This window comes from Pteropus vampyrus, unplaced genomic scaffold (genome assembly GCF_000151845.1).
Source record: "Pteropus vampyrus isolate Shadow unplaced genomic scaffold, Pvam_2.0 Scaffold7, whole genome shotgun sequence".
Classification (NCBI taxonomy): Eukaryota; Metazoa; Chordata; class Mammalia; order Chiroptera; family Pteropodidae; genus Pteropus; species Pteropus vampyrus.
In genome coordinates, this window is record NW_011888788.1 from 7,644,594 (window position 1) to 7,653,596 (window position 9,003).

The 9,003-nt window shown below is 38.2% G+C and overlaps 1 long non-coding RNA gene across 1 annotated transcript; it reads left to right on the plus strand.

Moving 5' to 3' along the window:
* Positions 1-655: 655 nt before the first annotated feature.
* Positions 656-7,517, plus strand: LOC111745981. The gene is made up of 4 exons (XR_002782869.1): positions 656-723; positions 911-1,015; positions 6,014-6,087; positions 7,386-7,517. It is a non-coding gene; the product is annotated as an uncharacterized LOC111745981 (long non-coding RNA).
* Positions 7,518-9,003: the final 1,486 nt, after the last annotated feature.

Here is a 9,003-nt window from a genome sequence, read left to right on the forward strand (position 1 = left end):
CTCATCAATACATAGATGGCATATAGTACCAACCAGATTTTTGTACTTTCTCTCTTCCATGTCACTAAATTCCTACTGGCCTCACTACATTTTATGTGCTGTTCCTATTTCCATGCTAAACAAGGGAAAGGGGATAGATGCCATAAGAAGACATTGAAAGCAATTGCAGGCGGCTCAAATAGTCTACCCGTTAGTCACTTCAGATTTCCAGTGGAGTGAATGCAGCATTCATTAATGCCCAGAGACGGCCCAGGCAAAGTCCAGACAGCCTGCTGGCAGAAAGAAAGCTAAAGGCAAAGGAAGGCCTGTGTCGATTGTCGTCTGTAGTTATGAGCTTGAGAAATAGTAACTATGAATCAGCCTGTCTGAGGCTCAGCTGCCTTTATTTGCAACAATAAGGAAGATAATATTTTAAAAAGCTTTTAAGAATAAAATGAGTCTTAACCACTAGAGAGAAGAATCACAGTCTGCAGCTACATTGCCTAGGGGGCCTAATGATGATTCACTATGAAATTAGACCAATTAAGCAGCCTCCTTCAATTCTGTAGTCTTGAGAGAGTTAGATAAGATCATTGGTTCACTTCGATTCATGAAATTCTAAAATAAAAGGACTCTCAGAGATCTTCTGGTCATGGTGTTATAGAATGTTAGAAGTGTAAGACATCTCACTGGAGATCTGGTCAACCATTTTATTTACAGATGAGAAAACTGAACCCTGGTGAGGTAAGTGATGTCTGGTGACTCATAGCTAGTGGGTTGTGAAAGTAGAACTTGTACCAGCACTCTTGATTCTGGGTTGATAGATTGATTAGTTCATTCATTAAGACAATTATTATTCATTTAACCAATGTGGTTTATACATTGTTTCCCAAGGTGATTTTATCACAGAATCATTTTTATTTTTCACAAGAATCAGAGAAGACCGGCATTCCCCAGAAAATGCCTCAGAAAATGCTGTCATTATTACTCTACACCTTCAAGCATTTTCAGCTCCACCCACACATCCACTTTACATGTGAGGAAAATGAGATCCAAAGACCTAGGTTGATGGCTCCTGAGTTTGTTCATATTAGAATTACCTAAAGATCTCTAAAAAAAAAAATCTATGCCACATCCAGCCTATGCCCCATCTAGACCAATAAGTCACAATCTCTGGGGATAAAGCGTAGACACCATATTTTTGGAAGAGTTGATTTCAATGTACAGTCAAGTTTTGAGAACCACTGGGCCCAGTGATCTCTTCTTATGTTATATCTCATGTATAAAGACTTATCATCCATCGTGAGAAAAAAATGATTTGGAAACATCAGAAGAAATGAAATAACATTTCTCAAAAGTAGGCCCTCTCTCTCTCGCTCTCTCTTTTTCTCTCTCTCTTTTTTTTTCTCTCTCTCTTTCTTGTTCTCTCTCTCTCTCTCTCTTTCTCTCTCTCTCACCCCACAGCATAATTCTGAAGAACAAATGAAACAATATAAGTGAAAGTGTTCTAGGAAACCAAAGGAGTTATATAATACAGTATTATTTTCTCTTAGGAGACACTTAAATTTCAATTAGCTATGAAAATATTTTTTATCTATTTACTTGAAAGAATTATTTAAAAATTAGAGAATTAGTAAATTTTCTAAAGCACTTAAGTTTTGAAAGTAGATTTAAAATTAATTAATGCTTCTCCTGATATTTTTGATACTGTAGCTCTATGATGACATTTCGATGGGGGTCTATCTGATGTAGGGTTCTAACTTAGCAGCCCACCTGCTCTGTCTTTCAGAAAGCTTTACCATAGATGATACTCAAAGATGATAGCAGTAGTTTGGGTTCCTTCATGTTTGATACAAAGTAATTTATTTGTGCTTGTTTGAAAAATAAAACTTAAAAACCTTTTATAGAAGAAATTGTGTTTATAATATATTTAAAAATATAAAGTTATACTGCAAATGTATTACATCAAAGAAAATGTAGAATATGTCATAACTGACCTTCCTCCTTTAACTTGATGTTTTTGCCTATGCTCCTCACCATATTCCACTGAAATACCATATATAATTTTTTCTTGATGTTTCTTTATCAAATCTCCTACCAGCCTCACTTGGGCATTAGGGCTTTGGTAATAATAAGCTAAGGTAGAAAATTATGATATACCATTAACCGTTTTAATTTGAATAAAATTCCAGATGCGTTTTTCAGGCTGTTTCTGGATTACAGTTTTGGTGTCGTTGAGAATTTTCTCACTTTCTTAAGGTCAAGATGAGCTCTCTGGTCCTTGCTCCTCTAGCTCATGTCAGCTTCCATTTGTCTCCACTCTTTTGGCTCTAGCTCGTTTACTTGAGGCTCATCCTTTCATCCACTGAGATCCTCTGTGCTTCCAGGAGTAGGGCAGAGTAGCAGGCGCCCCATCTCAGAGCTGTTTACCGAAAACCAATTAACTGTCTCAACAGTCAAATACACTCTTGTTTCCAGTGACTTGAAGCTGCAGTTGCATTGAGCACACTATTCTTACTTAGATTTTGTTTAACTGGGGTAACTTTAAGAGATTATGGGGAGAGAGCTAAGCGAATCCCCCTCATAGCCACTCCTCAGTGTATTCTCTCCATTGAAAGTGGGAATTTAAGGCAAAATAGGATCTTCTTCCAAGTACTTATTCTTAGTCATATTCAAAAATCTAGATTTCTGTAAGAAATTGTTTTGTGGGATTTAGGAAAGGAGAGTCAAGAAATGTTTGTTCTGAAAACCAAAGGACTAGGTCAATAAAGGAGGATCTAGAGCTTTCATAAAAAAGAAAATCTCAAAGTATTGAAGATCTCTTTGACTGTTGTAGTGACAGACCTATCAAAATAAACAGACCACAATGTTCCATTGCAGTGGAAGAAATACCACTTGAAAATCCTGAGAAAGTGACCACAGGAAGTGACTCTCCCAAGGATAGTCCCTCCAATTAGATAAGAGGGGAGAGAAGATGTGCTGCCCATCGGGAGAAAAGAAAAGGATAATAACATCCACTGCTATCCAACAAGGCCCAATATTTACTTTTCTCATACTTTAGCCAGCATTTACATTTATAAAACTTCCAGTTTCTACATGTGGGCAGCCTGACACCCCACGGCATAGAAGTGGCCATTGAGTAATATTATTCTATAACCAATAGGTATTGATCTTAGAAACCATGTGTTCTCAGATGCTTTTGCTTCTAGAGTACCATTTCTAGACCCATGTTAACAAAAAATAAACAGCCACAATATATTCCTGTGGGTGAGAGTAGAAAAGTACAGGAAGGAGGGAGATTGAAATGCCCACACTGAGAAGAAAAAATAAACCAAAGAATTTTCAAGTGATATTTCTACCACTGCACTGAAGCATCATGGTCTATTGATTTTTATAGGTCTGCTACTAGGACAATAGAATATATCTTCAATATGTGGGGATTTTCTTTTATGATGGCACTAGCTCTTCCCTTACCGACCCAGTCCTTTGGTTTTCAGAGCAAGCTCTTCTTTCTAAATGCCACAGATGGAAATTGATGGACTACTAAGTGCCAAGCAATAAAATAGATAAATAAAACTCATGAGATTTATTTTCGCAGATGAACAATTCAAACACCCCTGCTCCTTGTTTTAGAAAATAGTGTCAATGTTTTTAAGACAGTTATTTCCTTGCCAGCATTTTGAGCCACTTTCTTTGGTGGTGTAGAAACATGGCTGAATACAAGAGGATATTGGAATCTCTCTTTGTAGCTTTATTACCATAATACTTCCTGAAAATTCTGATTCATCACTCTCTATGAGGCTGGTGGCATGCACACTTGTTTTCTGTTCTTTCTGCGTGTTGTATGTTCAGGCAGGTGTGTGGATAAGAGAGAGAGAATGTGTGTGTGTGTGTGTGTGTGTGTGTGTTTTCCTAGCTATCCATCTAAGGGTTTTATTTCCTTTTATCATCTGGAGCAGGAACATCATCTGTTATTAGAGATTCCAGTGAGAGTAGTCTATACTGGGATCAAAAAAGCAGGGATGGTGACCTCAGTTCTCCTTGCAAAAGACACATTCCATGCTGTTTTCTAATACTTCTGGGACATAGAGCCATGACTGCTTTTTATTGAATGCTTTTTCCTGTTGGGTCCAGGTAGGGCAGGGACCCTCGTATGGAATGCATAATAACAACAACTGAAGCCCAAATCACTGTGCTGTGCTTATGTTCAGCTTTTCTTCCACCCACAGTCCCCTTCTTTCTCTCTTTTGCTACAAGGAAACCTATCTAAGCTCCTCTTTTAAAATATCATGGCACCTGAGAACTGACAATACTGGGAATTTTGTCTAACTCCTTTCATGGTGCCTCTGATTTTAGGGAGAATCAGCACCTCTGAGCTTCCAAAAGAGATACAGAAAAACAACTGGCTGAGACTTTAAGGAGGACAGGAGGGTCTAACCCACATCTATCACTATCTGCTTTGATCACAGATCTCTATGCACAAGTTATTTGTCATATATGTCCCTGCATGATATGGGAAACAACCATTAAAAATAATTTGGCTTCTTGCTGGGGTCTATGAATTTAAATGATATGAATGTGTTTGTTCATTTATGCAACAATTAATTGTTGAGGGCCTGGTTGCCAGGCACAGCATACAAGAGTGTCTCTGTCTACAAATTAGCAGGACAACCTCAGTCTAAGAGTCTGGGAAAAAAGTTCAATATTTCAGGAATCACAGAGAGCTGAGTTCACATTTCCCAGCTCAGCCATTTAATTAATGCAGAACCATAAGCAATGGGTTTAACTTCAATAGATCTCAATTTTCTCACTGAGAAAGTAAGGAAGAATAGTGCCTACCTCAGAGGAATAGAGTGAAATGTAAATGACATACTATTATGTAGAGGATCCATAACAATAGGACTCAACAGGAGTTAGTTCATTTTTTCTTAGCATGGTGAGTCTTTTATCCCCTAATTGATAGGAGCCACTTCTATATTCCTTCATCTGACCATATCATATTTTGGTCAATAACAGCCATGCGGAGAGATTCAAGTCTCTTAGAAGCAAAACCCACTGGCTTTCACCTGCCAACAGACATTTCATTGCCTTAAAATGAGCTCTGTACAGCATGAAAAAGAGAAAGGGATGCAGCTTCAGACCAAGGTGAATTTATTGCCCATTGCTCCCTGTAATTTAAAGGGTTAATTTGCTTTCATGTTGCTCCCACTGAGAACCACTGTTATTATGGGATGCAGGTTCCCACAAAAATAAAGAGAGATGCTTTTTTCAAAGCATAAACTTGCGAGACCATAGTTAATTTCCATGAGAGTCAAGAGAGCAAAACTCTGGGCATGTCTTTGAAAATTCTCTTGGGACACTTTATGTCAGAGACGGTGCTTAAAAGACAGGAATCCCATACCTTGAATTCACTTTCCCATGAAAGGCTTCAGGAGTTACTGCAGGAAACAAAAAGCAATTTACCTTTACCCTAACTAAACCTCCCCCTTTCTCCAACCTCCTCTCTCCCACTCCAGTCTACTACCTGAAAAATTCTAGCATTAGGAGGTAATTTGCTATAACTCTTTGCTACTCAAAGTGTGACCCCTAGACTGATATTTGGCCTTACCTACTTTTGTATTTTCACAAGATCCTAGAGATTCTCATGCACCCTGGAGACTGGAGAGAAGGCCTCCAATTGGCACCCATGTGGAGGGGCCACATAAAGCTGCATTTCCTAATCCTGGAAATGCTGATCTAAACCCTGTTTGCCATGGGTGGGCCTTTTATGTCTATTTTCCTGCTGTAAAAGAACATTTAACACAAAGGCACACCATAACACCAAACCTCAGTGTGGAAATTTTAGACTCAGAGAGTTTTAGAGCTGTGCATTGTTTGTCATCAGTCTTCTGTTATATTTAGGCCTCCTGGAAACCTGCCTGTACATGCAATGGCATCTTTGGCTTTATAATGTCATTTCCTAATGGAGATTATATCACTCTTACTTGTGAGTAACACAGACCACTTTCAAAAACCATATTTTACTTTCTTGCAGCAATGGTTTTGTACAAGCCTCTGGATAGAATAGACACTGGTTGGCTGACCTAAGCCATATCAAGAAACCAAAGGGTAAGAAAAATCCACAAAAATTTTAAACATAATCAGGTGTTAAGGATACCTTGGAAAACTCCAAGGTTTTTTTTGTTCGTTTGTTTTACATTTGTTTGTTGTTATTGTTTAAACTAAGACAACAATATGTATTAATAAAATATAGTTGAACATGCAAAATATGCAGCTAATGTTTAAGTATAATTATATCATGAAGTTTAATTATACCATGAAGTCATAGATTTTTCTGACTCATATGTAAACATTATTTACTAACAAATAGATGTTGAGCGTTGGTAATATGCAAATTATGTTACAAGGTCTCTCGAGGAATATGAAATAAAGCCACTAGCTTCCTGTGACTAGAAGGGATGAATGTGTTCATGGCTCATCATCACCCATTATTTAAGGGAGAAAGCCAAAAAAGGGAGGGATGCAAAGTTAAAGAACAAAATTCTAGTTAGAGTACGGGGGAGGACCTCATCACTGAAGTTATCACCTCACAGAGTTATTAACCAGAGACTCGGCCTCCTGTCCATGCAGTCCTGACCTTCCTGAGCCTATGCATTACAAGCCCTATACACACTGTCACCCAGAAAAAGTTGAAGAGGAGAGCCTTCTGGTTGGATTGAGGCAGAACCTTTCCACTCATGAGAAATAAAAGAAGGGATTTGGCGGACATGGGCTGCGAACCCCTGACAGGCACATCCCTTCACACTGTGGTATAATGTGGCCTGGTATGCTTTGAAGACCTCACAGGGCAGTGGTCTTGACATGTCTTTCAGTGGACACTGATTTTTATCACCAATCCATAACAAACTATTTTGCCGACAGAAGGAAAAAGAGGGAGAGGAGCAGGGGAGAGGAGTCGGGTAGCTGATAACAGTCTGCATTTAGAAAGAGTTTATAAAGATCAATCTAAGCATATTTCAGGGACCTCATAGCTACCAGCTAGCTGCTTCAGGATTTTCACGTGTACATAGCAGAAGTAATACATTGTTTTTCTGAATTCCTAGTTATTAAAGGAAACTTGCATAGATGGAAATCAAACTTGTAATTTTTGGTGTTTATGCCACTTTATATATATATATATATATATAAATAATTGTTAAAGCTCACGGAACTGTGCATTTTACCTCATATAGATAACATCTCAAGAAAAATAAATAAATTAATTAAATAACTTAGCTGGGGAGGGGCGATGAGAGGAAGGAATGGGGGTAACACGGAACATGATTGGCCTGTCATAGATAATTGTTAAAAGTGAATAACGGTGAGTACTTGTGGGTCTATTTATCATTTTTTTCTTTTAATAAAAGGGCAAGGAAGTGGTTATTTTCCAGTCATAAGACTACCTTACCTTGGAGGGGCACTCTGAGGGACCCAGAGGAGTTGACAGCTGTCTGTTTCTTGACCTGGGAAATGGCTACATGGGTGTTTGCTTTGGAATAAATCACTGAGCTATACAGCATTACTTTTTGTATGTGTATTACATTTCATAATAAAAGCTTTCAAATTTCTGTACCATAAAAGACATTATAAAATATGTATATTAACAATACATGCATATAAATTAATTAAAGGATTATACATCACAACCATAATTAGGTGCTGTTTTGTGCATAAATTAGACTACAGAAGAAAGAGATGAACAAACATATCCCCTTTCTCCAAGGCTTCAGCCCTGACTATTGTCTCTAAGAGAACAATAGGTGCTTAGCTGTCACCCAGAAGGTAAATTTAAATATTTTGCATCTTGGGATGTTTCATAGCTTAGGTCCCTCTAATCACACAGATTTCATCTCCTTCCTTAGAAATAGGAGCCAACAAGCATTTTCTCACTTGAGTTTAAAGAAGTCTGGTGTGCCTCAAGGCCTCGCTTTCTCAGTGCTAAAATCTAAAACTGCCAACCTGTCTTTTTGATATTTCCTCACTTCTTTCTCTTTGATTTTCTTCTTAGCACTTACAAATTGTACTGGATTCTTTCTGCCCGCCTCCCTCCGCCACCATCTCTGTCTCTCCTACTGGATTGTCAGCTGAATAAGGGAAGGAATTTTTGTCGGTTTTGTTCACTGCACCTACAGTAGTGCATGGCACATTATAGGTACTCACCAAACAGTTGCTGAATTTATTGAACAAAAGGGGAGAAGTGAAAGTAGAAATTGATGTTAAAAAGTCAGTTTTTGACACAATGAACATTTGTTTCCAAATGGTCTTGTAGCTAAAGAATCTATTTTATCTTACTCCATAATACTTTTTACTGTTTATTTTATAACTGCTGCAGATACATTTTGAATGTTAAAGATTGTGGAGCCCAACCTGAGATCTTTCTTTGTTTCACGGATTTAATCAGAATTTGTGTTCTGAATTCCAAACACAACCATATGAACCAGCCCTTGAACTCTGGCTTCTTAATGTGTTAGAACCCTACCTCACTTCACCCCCAGGTGGAGTTAAGTATTCCATGGGCAGTCTCCAGACTTCTATTAATGCAATCATTACACCAGTTAAAAGACACATTTTAAAGCTGATATCCTGCTGTTGTTATGAAGGGAATTGATTCTAATTGCCAGTTTCCTGCATTTTCCTTAAACATTTAGACTTTGCAAGAAAAAAAAAACTCACGATGAAAATTCCACACGTTACTAGGATTACTTCATAAACAGAACATTCCTGACTCTGGAATTCCCCCTAGACTCTAAACAGAGCTTACTCACACAGAAAACCTGAATTCATTTTGAAATGGGAGGAAAGAAGGGCAAAATGTTATCTTTGAGCTATGACATTTGGCTTCCAGTGGACACACAAAATGGACACACATCCAATGTCAAACAGGCTGATAATGAACAGGAAGCACTGCTGTCGACACAGCGAGCCTGACCTTCACTGGCAGCAAAACCTTGAATAAAGCCCAGGGCAGGAGCAAAGCTGGGCATG